Source organism: Macrobrachium nipponense, chromosome 42 (genome assembly GCF_015104395.2).
Source record: "Macrobrachium nipponense isolate FS-2020 chromosome 42, ASM1510439v2, whole genome shotgun sequence".
NCBI lineage: Eukaryota > Metazoa > Arthropoda > Malacostraca > Decapoda > Palaemonidae > Macrobrachium > Macrobrachium nipponense.
Genome location: NC_061103.1, coordinates 40,836,894 through 40,852,636, shown reverse-complemented (window position 1 = coordinate 40,852,636; position 15,743 = coordinate 40,836,894).

Sequence of the window (15,743 nt, the reverse complement as noted above, 5' to 3'; positions counted from 1 at the left end):
ACACATTTCATAATTAATGAGAGACGCAAAGTACCGCCCTCGTAACCTTAATGATTTCCTTGGATGCTATTTGCTTTTTAGAGAGAGACAGAGATCTCTTGAAATATATAGAAGCTTATTTGCTTTGAGATTAGATAGAACGCTATAGTAGATTTCACTTGAATGAGTATTTTGAAGTTTTGTGTTTAATTGTTATTGTTTTTTTTATAAGTTTGCAATTTATCTATCATTTTTTTTTATGAAAAAGGTAGTTTGACTTGGTATGCGTAATTTACATTTTTAATTCACATTACTTTTTTATTATAATTGTGATTTCATTTTATAATAATTTTAGAATCCGCCATTATACAAGTTACTTCTAACTGGAATTTTGTATTATTGGACCCTTGGATTAGTAAAATGTTTAAGATTGACCTTAAAGATAACATCACTGACTCAATTACATATTAGTAACCTTATAGATATTTTCTATGTATCTGTATGTTTTATATATATTTTTGTGTGAAAATGCTCACTTCGCAAAAAATTTTATTGTTTGTCAAAATATGATTTATTGGATTGTACTTTTATATTTTATTGAGGTCAGTCACCTCCCTGTATAATTTTTTAATTATCTTGTCCCTGCTTCCCAACAGTTACGGTTAATTCCTTTGTAAACCTCTTACATTATACCTGTTTTCGGTAGGTCTACTCATTCTTCAGCTGTGTCGGATTCCAGGAACATATTTTCCTTTATAGTCCTCAATCTGTCATTTATACGAACTTTATAAACTTATTTTCATATTTATATCAGTCTGCTTTTGAGAAGTCGAAAGACATCGCTTCAGTACTCAGTTTTTTACTTTCCTTCGTGGATTTTTACTTTATATATATATATATATATATATATATGGGTGTGTGTGTGTGTGTACGTATATATATATACACAGATGCAAACGCACAAATGTACTTGTGTGCGCGTATACATGAATACACTCCTGAACAAGCTAAGGCATCCAGGCCAATATATCCTCTGGCCAGAGACAATGAATCTCCACCTTCAGGCTTTGCAGCCCAAACAATAGATTATCCGTCAGGATTAGGACTAATCGATCATGTACCTCATAAACAAACGGCTGTTTAGGATTTGTTTAGAGCAACAAAGGAAACATCTCTCTCTCTCTCTCTCTCTCTCTCTCTCTCTCTCTCTCTCTCTCTCTCAGCACAGATCAGCTAAAGAAAAGCCACCATAAAAATATTTTTTTCCTCTCGATAAATATTAAGATTAAAAGCAATATATTTTAACCTGCTGTAATGTGAGCATGCCTTGAAGGGTCATGCGCCTCTCTCTCTCTCTCTCTCTCTCTCTCTCTCTCTCTCTCTCTCTCTCTCTCTCTCTCTCTATATTATATATATATATATATATATATATATATATATATATATATATATATATATACCATTCTAGAGGGCTTATAAAGAACTCCCCAAGAATATCTGAACATCTCACATAACGCCATAAAATGTCAACGGTCAGTTTCTCTCAAATTGAGAAGAGCGTCTCCTCCTCCCAGCATCCCCCAAAAAGTTCGTTGGGCTTTAGTGTCCCTTACATGGGCACACATTAGTCAATAGACCTAAGGAGAGGTGCCAGATCCAATCATGGCCTAGAAGGAATATATCGGGGATTTTGTGGGGTTTTGGAGGAAAGAGGAAACCAAGGCGTCTCGTTGCGGGTCGGGCAGTGAGGTGTCAGTCCGGCAAGAGGGCAGACTTACACTTCCCCTTAGTTCCCTTCGCCGGTTCCCATCCTCGGTCTTAAACTCGGGTTTTTATAGAATTAGCTTTACTCTCACTTGGACCCTTGTGTAATTCCTTAGAATATAAGACCGGTGTTAAATTAATCACTGAGCGTTTGATTTCCGCATGACCCACAGTAACTTAAGAGACCCACGCGACCCAGGTCGGGGTCCTATATATATATCTATATATATATATATATATATATATATATATATATATATATATGTTGTTCCACACACACACATGATATATATGTGTATATATATCTATATATATATATATATATATATATATATATATATATATATATAATATATATATATGGTATATATATATATATATATATATATATATATATATATATATATATATATATATATATATATATATGTATATAAGGCCTAGGGTTATAATTAGTGATATATTGCCAATATGTTCGTTGTGACCGTTTTGGAATGTAGAGAACAGAGCCGAAGCAACGACCTGAGAAAAGCTGATAAATGATTTCTGTGGGTGGCGTGATATGAAACTGCATAGTTAGACGAGTCAATGTACGTCAGTTCATGGGCTCTTTTCAAAGTGCCTTTGGGAAATTAGTTGTAGCCAGTAATATGAGGCGTTGTCGAAGTGTGCATTCGTATGTGTGTGTGAGCCTCTTCTATTCTTAATGTACCCCTACCCAAGTCTATGGTGGATTTGGATAGAGACGTCTGTAGAAGAAAGGCAAGATGCCGAGGGAGCTCTGCGAAAGTGTCTTTATATTTTGTTAGTGAAATATTCCGGCTGCATGGGTGAGTCTTGAACTATTTTAATGTTAGGGTTTTAACTGAATTACTGGCATTTTGATGTTAGGGTTTTAACTGAATTAAGTTAGTCAGTAAGACTTGGATCATTTTCTTTCCTTTGTTAAATAAATGTATTTTTGTAATGCAACTCTCTCATTTGATTACCTGTTAGAGTGGAGAGAAAGAAGTAGAGAGAGAGAGAGAGAAGAGAGAGAGAGAGAGAGAGAGCGGTCGCTTGGGAGAGAGAGAGAGATTATGTGTTTGTATGCCTGACGCTCGGAGTTACACGTTTACCAAATGAATAACGAGATTAATATCCCGTTAACAGATGTGGTGGTTTTTGAGGGTTACAGATTCTGGTGGCAGCGGGTAAAAAACGGCGTAAAAAGTATTTTTTATGCCTAGGTACGCTAATGAAGAGATAGGTGACCAGTTAAAAACTAGAGGGGTTATGGCTTAGTGATAGTTTTCGAACGACAAAGCCTTTGTGGGATTGTAGAAAAGTGTTAAATTGTTAGTTTTCAGTTACTAAGGGAGAGAAAATGAGAAATATCCATCCGGTAAGGGATGGGAAGGATTTTATTAGACTCAGCATTTGGCCCAGGCAGTCTACCTTGTAGCAGATTCCACACTCAATGTGACTTTTGCTTGTGATATCGAGTGCATCCCGAGATGCACACGCGTGTGTTGTTATTAGTGTCTTGCGCAAGTTCCGAGTTTTTATGTTCTCATTACGGAGTGGTGAGTGTTAAAAAACATTGTTTTTGAGAGGGAGGGTTTTTTAAAAATATTTCAGTGAAATGAGACTGGTTTAAGATGTCATATTTTTTTTTCCTTTCCCCATAGTAGCAGAAAGTGAAGTGTTTTCTTTATTGGCGCGTGTTTAGAATAGACGCATTCGTCTTTGTTTAACATGTAAGGGTGTATAAAGATGTTTTTCATGCATGCGAACTGTGCTTGGATAGCATATTTCGCTTGGAGACAAAGCGCCCACCCATTCTGCGGGCTCAGCACATTTCTGCTAACCGGCGCAGGGAGGCATTGCATGGCGGGTACTGCCTGCCTAAGGGGATATTGCAAGGGGAGTATGGCCTGCCTAAGGGGGTATTGCAAGGGGAGGGTACTAGTGTATACCTAAGGGTTCCTCAGACACTTCAGGGGGGTGTTCTATCGCTTGACTGGGGGGTGTTTCAATGCTCAGTTGGGGGAGAAACTTTTTTTTTCTCAGGGGGGGTGAACTCCTTCCTTTTTTTCTCTCTCTCTCTCTCTTTGTCGTGGTGTTGGAAGATGGGTCTGGCCTTGACAATGAATGCCAGGATATCAGCTGATTGATTAGTTGATGAAGTGAAATGCCCGTAGAGTCTTTTCTTTAGAAAGAGATTTTCTTTCTCATGAATGAAGAGAAAATGGTAATTGACATGCATGGGATGTGGTGTAAGTTTTCCTTATTCTTTGGAAGACACAAATATAATGGGGACACAGATTATCATTATTTTTTATTGTGTTGGAGGGATTACTTTAAAATGCCGATGAGTGGTGTTGTCAAGTGGTGTTGATTGATATCATGGGGTTTGGCAATACTGGTGTATGCTATTTGAATTGCACCCTTACTTGAGATCTTTGCAAGAGAATTGTTACTATGGAGAATTACCATTATTATTAATAATTGTTATCATTGTATGAGATGTGTCACGGGAGGGTTGCTTAAGTATAATTATCATTACTTGGGACTTGTGTTACGGGGGATTTGAGATATTTCATGGGAGATTATTTTATAATTATTACAGATAATTATTCATAGAGAATTAATACAATGAATTAATGGGAGAAATCTTGGGGTTAATTATTTGTTGAGTTTTTGTGACTTTGGAGAATATTTCAGTAATTCATGAGTGATGAGTTTTGCTGAATCTTGATGAATCTGGCTGAATCTTGGTGAATTGTGTTGAATCTTGCTGAACTTTTGGTGAATTTTGTGCTGAATTTTTTGGTGAATGGACAAGGATTAACATTGGTGATGTTTTTTATACTAATACTAGTGATTTTGATAGAAATTTTTGTGATTTTGCTGAGAGTGATATTTCTGATACTGATTTTTTTTTTTGTTTACTAATACGTGGGTGCTGTAATGCTATCAAGTGTGGTGAAATTTTTTTTTTTATTTGGGAGGAACTAACAACACATTATTTTTGTTTTTTCTTTTTTTTATGAGTTCAGCAGATGATTGTTTGACATACGTGAGTCACGGGAGATAGTTAACAATGCCGTTGATTTTTCTTTTCTCCTTTTTTGGAAGTTAGTCATCGCTGACACAAGTTTTTTTTATCAAGGGTGAATTTGAATTCATTTTTTCTCTCCAGTTTGTGTGAATATTTTTTTATGTCTCAGTTCGTGACTTAGAGTCATTATTCGGAAACGTGTTTGTGTTTTCAGCTATTTGATGCTGTAGAGAAATATATGGGAGAATTTTTTGCATTTGTTTTGAATGCATACGTAATGGTACTAAATTTTTTTCTCTGGATATTTGTGTTCCAGAAATTGTGAGTTTTGTTGCACAATACCTTTGTTGTATTTGTGACAACTCTGCGAGAGATAGGAAACTTGGTTAAGTTTTCTAGTGGCCTATGTCGTAGTGCATATGGAGAAGTCTTGGCTAAGACACTTTGAATTTGGAGTTTTTGAGTTGTGGCACATTGGTGATTTTTTCTAGAATTTTCTAGACAGTTTTTATTTGCCAAGTTTTTGCCCTTTTTCAGCAGTTATGCTAAACTGAGAGAGTTTTATAGTTTTTGACTATAATTTTGAGATATATTATTGGAGATATATTATTTGGGGTTATAATTGGAGGTATATTATTTTGGAGTTATAATTTGAGATATAATATATTGGAGATATATTTTTGGCCATTTTGATATTTGCCAATGGTGGTGAGAGCTATGTATAGTTCAATTATTTTGCAGCCATCTTTGTTGCAAATGGACACACATTTTTGAGGAGATATATGCTTTGAGTGCACATTTTTTTGGAGATAGGATTTCATTTTATTTATATTCCTTTTTGGAGATATATTTTTTGGAGCCTTGTTTTATTCCACATGGAGTTATTGGGGAAATAGAGGTAAATATTTTTTTATTTGCCGAAATAGAGGTGATTATTCTTTATTCCTGGAGTGGTGTTTTTTTTATTAACATGTGGCTATTGGAGAAATAAGAGTGAATAATATGAGGGTTGGTTACTAATCAAATGGAGGAAATATTTTTTTCACCAGAGTGCTCTTATTATTAATATGGTGTCACATATTTATGTTTGGAGGTGGAATTAATCTTGGGCAGGTGACCCTTTTTTGTGGTTATGGGAGTTTTGTTTTCTCGAGCCAAGAGAAGGTTTCTGTGGTTCTTTCTTTTTGGTTTTGTGACTATTTGGAGGCGAGTGACATTACTGCATTGTGGTCCTATGGAGATGTGTGCATTTTTTTATGTTCACAAGTGTATTATTTTTGGAGGCATATAATTGGGCAGTGTCATGTTGAGAGAATACGTCTTTGAGACAAATTTTTGAAAACATTAGTCATATCCTGGAGTTAATTTTGTGAAATGTGCTTACTTCGTGTCAGTTAGACCTTTTTCTATAGAATCATGAGTTTCCAAACTTGTGTGTCTGACTAGACATTTTTTGTGCTGCTGTTTGAGCACACGTCCGCAGGTGGATTTTTCTGCTGACAAGCGCTGTGCTGTTCCTTTTCCTCTGGTGGTGATTGCTCAGAGTTTTTGCAATATCTGGAAATATTGACAATAGCATTTCACGAAAGTGCATGGGTAAGAGTTTGATTTCTGGCAAATTCCGTAGCTATTCATGGGGCATTTCTTGGGAAAAACGCGGGGGTTATGCATGTTATGCATATGTATGTTATGCATATATTATGCGTTTTGTGATGGGGGAAATCTACTTGTGATTATCTTTTTTTTATTTTTTTCTTCCTTTTCCTACAAGAAATGTAATTGGGGATTGAGCTTAAATAGCATTTCTTTTTGGACGGGAGATTTAATTTATCGGGAGATGTGATTTATCGGGAGTTGTTATTTATGTAAATGGGAGTTTGACATTTAAGTCTCATTGTACTTAATTATATGAACAGTAAAGGGGTTTTGCTGTTAAACATTGGAGATTTTTGCTGATTTTGTGAGTTGCTGTAATATCAGAGGTTGAGAGAACATTTTTTGGGTCTGGGCGTGTTAAGTGATTTTTTTTTTTTTTTTTTTTTTTTCGTGGGCTCATTACGATTTTTTCTTTTTTTTTACTTATTAGAGAATTCGAGTTTGAAATGTGAGTGCAGAAGTCCATGGAGTTGCTGTGAGTTTTTGGATTGTGTGTGCTGATGTGTGAGTTTGGAGAACTTGATGTTTTTTTTCCTTTGAGAGTTATGATAATGACTTATGATTTGGTGGTCATATTAAAAGGAGTTAATTGGGAGACGTTCAGTTAGTATTTCTGACTTTTTGAGATCATTGTTTGATAGAAGTAGTATGTCTGGGGTTAATTTTCTTGGATTGACTGATGACCTGACTGACTTACTAACACACCAAAAAAGTCGTTCCCCAACACTAGCAAGACGTCCACCAGCCGTGCAGAGAGGGTGCTGTCGTTTATCAAGGGTGATTACAAGAGTTTCCACGAGAGTGATTACGAGAGTCTACAAGTTCTACAGCGCTTTTGGGGATCTGCAGAAGTCGTTAGAAGTCTTCTACAATGAGGGAGGCATTTCGTCTTCCTACAGTTAGATACAGTCTGTTGCAGACAAAGAGGGATATTCAAGAATCCAAAATGAGAGAAAATTCTAGTGTTATTTGGAGATGAGGTGTAACAGACTTTATTTTATAATGCCAAAGACGTGCAGTTATTACTTATATTTTATTTTAAGCCGGCCAATGTTTTTTATTTTATATAAGCTGTTTTGTTTGATCATTTTGCTTGGCGGGAGCTAGCATTTGTGCGAGGCCGAGCTGTATAAGGCCTAGGGTTATAATTAATGATATATTGCCAATATGTTCGTTGTGACCTTTTTGGAATGTGGAGAACAGAGCCGAAGCAACGACCTGAGAAAAGCTGATAAATGATTTCTGTGGGTGGCGTGATATGTACGTCAGTTCAAGGGCTCTTTTCAAAGTGCCTTTGGGAAACTAGTTGTAGCCAGTAATATGAGGCGTTGTCGAAGTGTGCATTCGTATGTGTGTGTGAGCCTCTTCTATTCTTAATGTACCCCTACCCAAGTCTATGGTGGATTTGGATAGAGACGTCTGTAGAAGAAAGGCAAGATGCCGAGGGAGCTCTGCGAAAGTGTCTTTATATTTTGTTAGTGAAATATTCCGGCTGCATGGGTGAGTCTTGAACTATTTTAGCCAAAGGGTGGCTTGTTGTCTGTTTAATATTTATAAGAATATCCAATCTTTAACCTTTGTTGTTAAACTTGTGTGTACTTACGAGTGTGTTTCTCGTGTCTTTGAAACAGACGGTTCTGGCGGAACTATGGGTTCTGGCAAAGGGGGGGACCTAGAGGGTCCCGATGGGAGAATAGGCATTTGGTGTGACCATTACTGTTTAGACATTTTAATATTAGGGGTTTAACGGAATTAAGTTAGTCAGTAAGACTTGGATCATTTTCTTTCCGTTGTTAAATAAATGTATTTTTGTAATGCAACTCTCTCATTTGATTACCTGTTAGAGTGGAGAGAAAGAAGTAGAGAGAGAGAGAGAGAGAGAGAGAGAGAGGGTATCGCTTAGAGAGAGAGAGAGAGAGCGGTCGCTTGGAGAGAGAGAGAGATTGTGCGTTGGTATGCCTGACGCTCGGAGTTACACGTTTACCAAATGAATAACGAGATTAATATCCTGTTAACAGATGTGGTGGTTTTTGAGGGTTACATATATATATATATATTATATATATATAAATGATATATATATATATATATATATATATATATATATATATATATATTTATATATATATATATATATATATATATGTGTGTGTGTGTGTGTGTGTGTGTGTGTGTGTGTGTGTTGTGTGTGTGTCAGTACATTACCAGATGCACAAATAAAAATTCAGTGCATCATTATGTAAAAACTTTTTCTGGTAATGTACTGTACGACCATAAAATTTTATTTTTCTTAGAAAAAAAAGTACAAACATCTAAGCAGTTGTACCCAATGTCTCATTTGCATATATGAATTGTGGCAAATACAGGACTCAGTAGCGAACATTGGAAAGGACATTTTATAGCATTTTATTTTACTTTATTTTATTTTAACTGTAACAGAAAATAAAAAAGAAAAAATATTAAGCCACTATAAAATATAATTCTAACTGTACTGCTGCACAAGAGGTGTATGCATTGTGTATGCATTTGATATACATTTGGATGACGGAGGAAGAACTATCTATCCATCCGCCCGTGGTGTTTACGTATGGTAACACTGCGTCCCGGGCTTTAGATAGTGACATTCAGCTAACATTCAACAATAATAATAACATCTTATTTGGAATATTAACGGTGTAATTCGCATACAGTAAATTATTGAAACACTTTTCAGTTGCTAATGTACACCCAGATATCCTTTTATTTACCTAAAACTTACACATAATGTAACTATCTAAAGCCCATGATGCAGTATTACCATACGCAAACACCACAGGTGGGTGGACAGATGGAAAAAAACAGAGTATAATTACACGTATGCAATTTGTATATAAATGTTACATATATATATATATATTATATATAATATATATATATATATATATATATATATATAATATATTTATATATGATATATATATATATAATACAATATATAGATATATATAGATATACACATATATATATGTGTGTGTGTGTGTGTGTGTGTTGTATATATAATATATATAGGTATGCATATGTATGTATATATATATATATATATATATATATATATATATATATATATATATATATATTTATATATCTATTATAATGGGCGTAATGTCTGTCCGTCCATCTGTCATTCCATCACGGCTAAACGTGATGGAAGAGTGTGGGGCGGAGAGGAATTCCCCTGAAACAGAGCTGGTTCTGTCCGTGAAACGAAACTGGTTATGCTCGTAGACCTAGATACTTTACGAATTTTCTTACATAATTTCTGTACACATATGTTTGCTAGTATATATGTATATATAAATAATACACACACACACACACACACACACACACATATATATAGATATATATATATATATATATATATATATATATTATATATATATATATATGTGTGTGTGTGTGTGTGTGTGTGTGTATTTGTATATACATATATACACACATTCTTTTTCTTGAGAAGAAATTTTGAGAGAAGTGATTTGCCCTGAAAGTAATATGACCCCATCGTAAGTTTTGCCAAAGGGTTTCCCCCGTTTTTTTTTTTTTTCCCCCAAGCCCAATAAATAAGTGACACTGGGTGCTTTGGCTGAAGGCTTTGTTTTAATAAGTAAATATGATGATGTGATGGACAAAAAACAGTTTGTAAAAGTTTGTTAGATATTTTCTTTTTTATTTCAAAAACTTGGTATTTTTAATAATAATAATAATAATAATAATAATATATAATAATAATAATACATACATACAATACAATACATACAAATACATACATACATACTACATACATATAATGATTTTATAATAAAAAATTTGGTGATTTTTAATAATAATAATAATAATAATAATAATAATAATAATAATAATAATAATAATACATAACCCTATAACATAAATACATTAATACATACATATATACATTCATATAAATATGATTTTTTATAATTTAAAATTTTAATTTTTAAATAATAAATAATAATAACATAATAATAATAATAATAATAATAATAATAATAATAATAGTCTTACATACATACTCATACTTACATACACACACACATATTCAAATATTCAAGAAGTATATAGAACATCAATGAAAAAACTATACGCCAGCCTTTACAGACTTTTATTTGAAGAAAAAAAATATATATCAGTCAAATACAAATTAACTTGAACAGTAATAAAACCACCGTTAGCTCTGCCAGTCATTGCTGTTGCATAGCATTGCAGAGAAATGGTCATGTTTGCAACATCGTGCAAGTGTTCTGTTTCCGTTTGCAAGCCACAGCGGGAAGTTTTCTCTTCATTAATTTGTTTGGTCAGCAATTGTCACTTTGAATGTAGTTTATTCAGGGAGAAATGTTAAGTATTCATTTCTGTAAGTGGTGGTGAATATATCTAGATATACACTAGATATATATATGATATATTATATACTAGATATATATGATATATCATATATATAGATATACATATATATATATATATATATATATATATATATATATATATATACATATATATATTATTCATATATATATATATATATACATATATAATATATATATATATATATATATATATATATATACCATCTATAAGATACAGTTATAAGTAGCCTTTTGTTTGTATATTCGATTTTGCGTGGGATGGATTCGAGTAATATACTGGATATTAGAAGCTTTATGTTATGGTATGCGATTAATATATGTTTGCAAGCGGATATTTGTCTGTATATATATTATATATATATATATATATATATATATATATATATTATATATATATATTTATTTAATATTTATTAATACACATATTCCCTGTAATGTATATATATATATATATATATATATATATATATATATATATATACATATATATATATATAAACCGTTTTGGAGATTATTCGCGTAAAAATCGTCCGTACCCCGAATGACTTTTAATGCTACACTGCAAGCGGAAAACACAACAAGCAAGCAAGCAAGCGAGCAACATACTTACGAAAACAAATACAACGAGCAACATGCCTGCGAACAATAGGAAAGAACGCCATAATCCAAGATGTCGCCAAATAACAGGACAATAATAATAATAATAATAATAATAATAATCGTTCCAAGGTATAACCTGAGCGAAAAGCCCTTCAAGGAAAGCAGTAGGGCACTGCTATTTACATCTCGATCAAGCAGGTATACCTACTTACCTACCTACTTACTTAACTACTTACCCACCCGTCACTTCACAATTCGCGAACTCCTGACGCTAAGCACAAATGGAAGATGGTTTGGAGTCTCATTCCCGGGCGACATTTGCATCGTAACTGCGTTTGCTGGTATGGCGAATTCGGTCTTTGGAGCTGGAAAATGGGATGTTTGGGCGGTCTTGGGGCTGAGGGGGGGTGCCTGGGGGGGTGGTTGGTTTGGAAAAAGAAGAAGTACTAGTTGCGCAGCTGAGTCTCAAGGGAGGTTACAAGTTTGTTTGAGGGGCTATTCTAAACAGTAAACAGAATTTAAGTAGTTGAGTCTTGAAGGAGGTTACGAATTTATATATATATATATATATATATACATATAAATTATATATATATTATATATATATAATATGATATAATATAATATATTTATTATATATATATATATATATATATATATATATATTATATATATTATACTATATATATATATATATATATATATTATATATATATATATATATATATATATATATATATATATATATATATATATATATATATATATATAGTACATACATACACAGAATTACGTAGATGGATCTTGAAGGAGGTTACACATGTATAAAATATTTATATATGAATAATATAGAAATATATATAGTGTGTATATATATACTATCATACATATTATATATATATATATATATATATATATATATATATATATATATATATGCCGACAAATATCCACTTGCAAAGATATTATAACAATCAAGTACCCTACCGCAAAGCTTGCTGAAATTGTGACAAAAAAAAAAATAAAAAAAAAATTAAAAAACGCTTCGTCCTCTAATATCATGTATATTAGTCGACTTCATCCCACGACACCCCCCTTCAAAAAAATACTGAAAACTGTGTCTTGGTAGGTGGTTTGTTTCCCAGTACTTTACCTAGAGGAGCCAAAGTACTTTTCAAACTTTTTCTTGTTGATTCTGTAAACTTCCCCCCGCCCCCCCACCCCCTAGAAAACCCCTCTTTTAAAAGTCTCGTCTTCCGTTGGATTACTTTAGTAGAAAAGTTTTGGTTCTGGAGAGAATGGTTTTTTTTTTTATTTTTTTTTTATTTTTTAAGGTTAAGTGGCATTGAGGTATATGGCTAGATGTTATGCAAATGCCTGGTTGTAGAATTACGTCATAACAGGAGTTATAGGAGGTATATATATATATATATATATATATATATATATATATATATATATATATATATATATATATATATGTTATATAGTATACATATATATACATATATATATATATATATATATATATATATATATATATATATATTTATATACACTCATAAATATATTTATCCTTCCTGTATTTAAAGTATATGGCGTCATTCTATTTGGATAGATATTTCATAAAGCAAATAACAACTGGATTCCACAGTAACTAACAACATAATCCTTATATACTACAGATACCAATACAAGAGTTCATAAGTTTTAGTATTGCTTACCGAATCGTCATAGACTTTCCAATTTAGCCCTCAACAGCTGTTCCTCATCAAAAATACGTTTTTATCTTCATATGCTGGATTTAGATGTAGCTGGAATTGTTTTCAGTTTGCGTGGTTGTTTCATATAAAAATTGGAATAGATATGGAGAAAGGAGATAGAGAATTTGGAAATATAACGAGACTGTGATTGAAAAGACTTGGCAGGGAACTGAAATCAGAATGGGATTTGAGGTGACGTCCCAAGAGTCATTAGATTTCTGAAAACTCCGAAAATTGTAAGGTACAAGAAATAGATAACTGAAAGATAAGCGATAAGGGAAATATAAAAGAAGCGATACAGTCATATAAATTTGTGAAGTCTTTAGAACTGTTGAATAAAATAGAATAGAAATATTTCCTTTTAAAATTAAGGGATTATATAGATTGAAGGTACAGTCGGCCACACATATAAGTAAACACATTTCAGCCACAAGGGCTGGATGTGATCTGGTAACACTGGAACTGAGTCTCCAGACGCACGATGAAACCCGCCCCTCCACCGTGGCCACCGCCCTCCACACGTCTTCCCCAAACATTTTTCCCTCCAACCTTCACTCCCACCCTTTCAAGCACACGTTTATAACTTCTGCTCCCTCTCTCTAATTTCTCCTTTAAGGAAAATAATATAACTGAATCTATTCTGTAGGTTCATTTTCTCATCATGTGGAGGCGAGAAAACCCGTCTGTTCAACTTTTGTCGTAATAATATTATTACTTGTTGTTACCGACAGAAGAATTAACTCGGTTTTCGTGGCGCTCTCTTGTAATAATGGGATTTAGCTATCTACCAATAAAAGCCTTGTCTATCAAATAACAGCATACCTACTACTCTTTAATTATAATTATAATATCAACAGCCGCATTCCAAATTCTTATTATTACAAAGACAACTAGCATCAGATCGTGTAGGACCTTACGTAACTCAAATTAAGCATGAAAAAATAAAGAAGCCATAAGTTGAGGAGAGAAGACCTCCATAGTCCTAGAAGACACTGAAGGAGGAGAAAAAAAAGAGACAGTTATAAGAGGGAGGACAACACAGCAAGAAGGAGGCAGACGGAAAGGAGACACAGTGTAATAGAGCTGAGTGTGGCTGATGTCACAAGGGGCACCATTACCCTCTTAAGTATAATGAGGGCATAGGTCTTGACTTGTCATAGGGGTTATTTTGGGAGTCGATTCTTCCTTATGGTTGGACGTTTGTTTGGTCACAACAGACTATCATTGGATCACATCCGACATTGGGTCAAATTCTCGTATTTTTGTGCATGATTTTAACTGCTCGGCATACGTCTACATTTGTCGATGGCAAGTATGTGCGTTTTTTGTTTGTTTGTTGTTCCTCTGCAGGTGAGAATTCCCACGTAAGAATGTATCAAGTAATAATGAGATTATATTCCTTATATATATATATATATATATATATATATATATATATATATATATATATACATACATACATATATATACATATATATATATATATATATATATATATATATATATATATATATATATTATTTGATGTCCAAACCTGATATTAGTAACATTTTAACGTATTCGTAATTAAGGGACAAATATTACAGCACCCTATAATTAAGGATACACAATAGATTGAAAAATAACCATTTAATATGAAATATGATATATATAAGATACGACCAAAAACAAACTATTCTTAGTCTCAATGAAAGCACATTACACTTCAAAACAACAACAATATGTTAGTTTTATTAAGACCTTTCTGAAACAAATTCATCCCGCTACCAAAAATATTTCCCCTCCCTTCTGTTACAGTATCAGTATTTAGTCCATCCACCATCGCTGGCGCCTTCATTTTGCCCGGCAGTATGTCAACGAAGACTTAGGTTTCTGGGCAAGAGTTGTTTTTTTCTGATGAGAAAACATTTGCGTCGACCTCGCACGGACAGTTGCACTGTTGGCGACGCAATAATACAAGATACTCCTGTGAGCACATGTAACGTGTGGGGATGGGTTAACTTATACACCCTGGGTGAGCTGGCAGAAATACAAGGAAGATTCAACGCCGACAATACCTTGAAATACTGGAAGACGTGATGGTCCCAACTGTCGAGCCATGGCATTTCCCTACCCAGAGCGCATTCTGTTCATGCAAGTATGTAGAGTTTCATCTCGCAAATTGCAGTAATAAGGAAAACTCTGTTGTAGTGCTGGTTTCATTAACTTGTATTATTAACTTCTTCTATTTATACAGAACTTGTTACAAAATGTAAAAATGTATGAGTTGTTGCGAGTCAGAAGAGAACATTTGAGCTCCGTGAGAACGAATCAGTTGTATGGTTGTTGGTTCTTGAGGTATTCGCCATCTTCTGGCATCAAAGTTCAAGGGTGATTTTCCTTGTTTTAAAAAAACTACTCACGGCTTTTGTTTCCTTTTTGACTCGCAACGACTCAGCACTGAGTGTTGTAAACTACAGAATATCTGCCATTCATTTGGTATTAATTTAGTAGGCAATGGTAATGCTGATTATT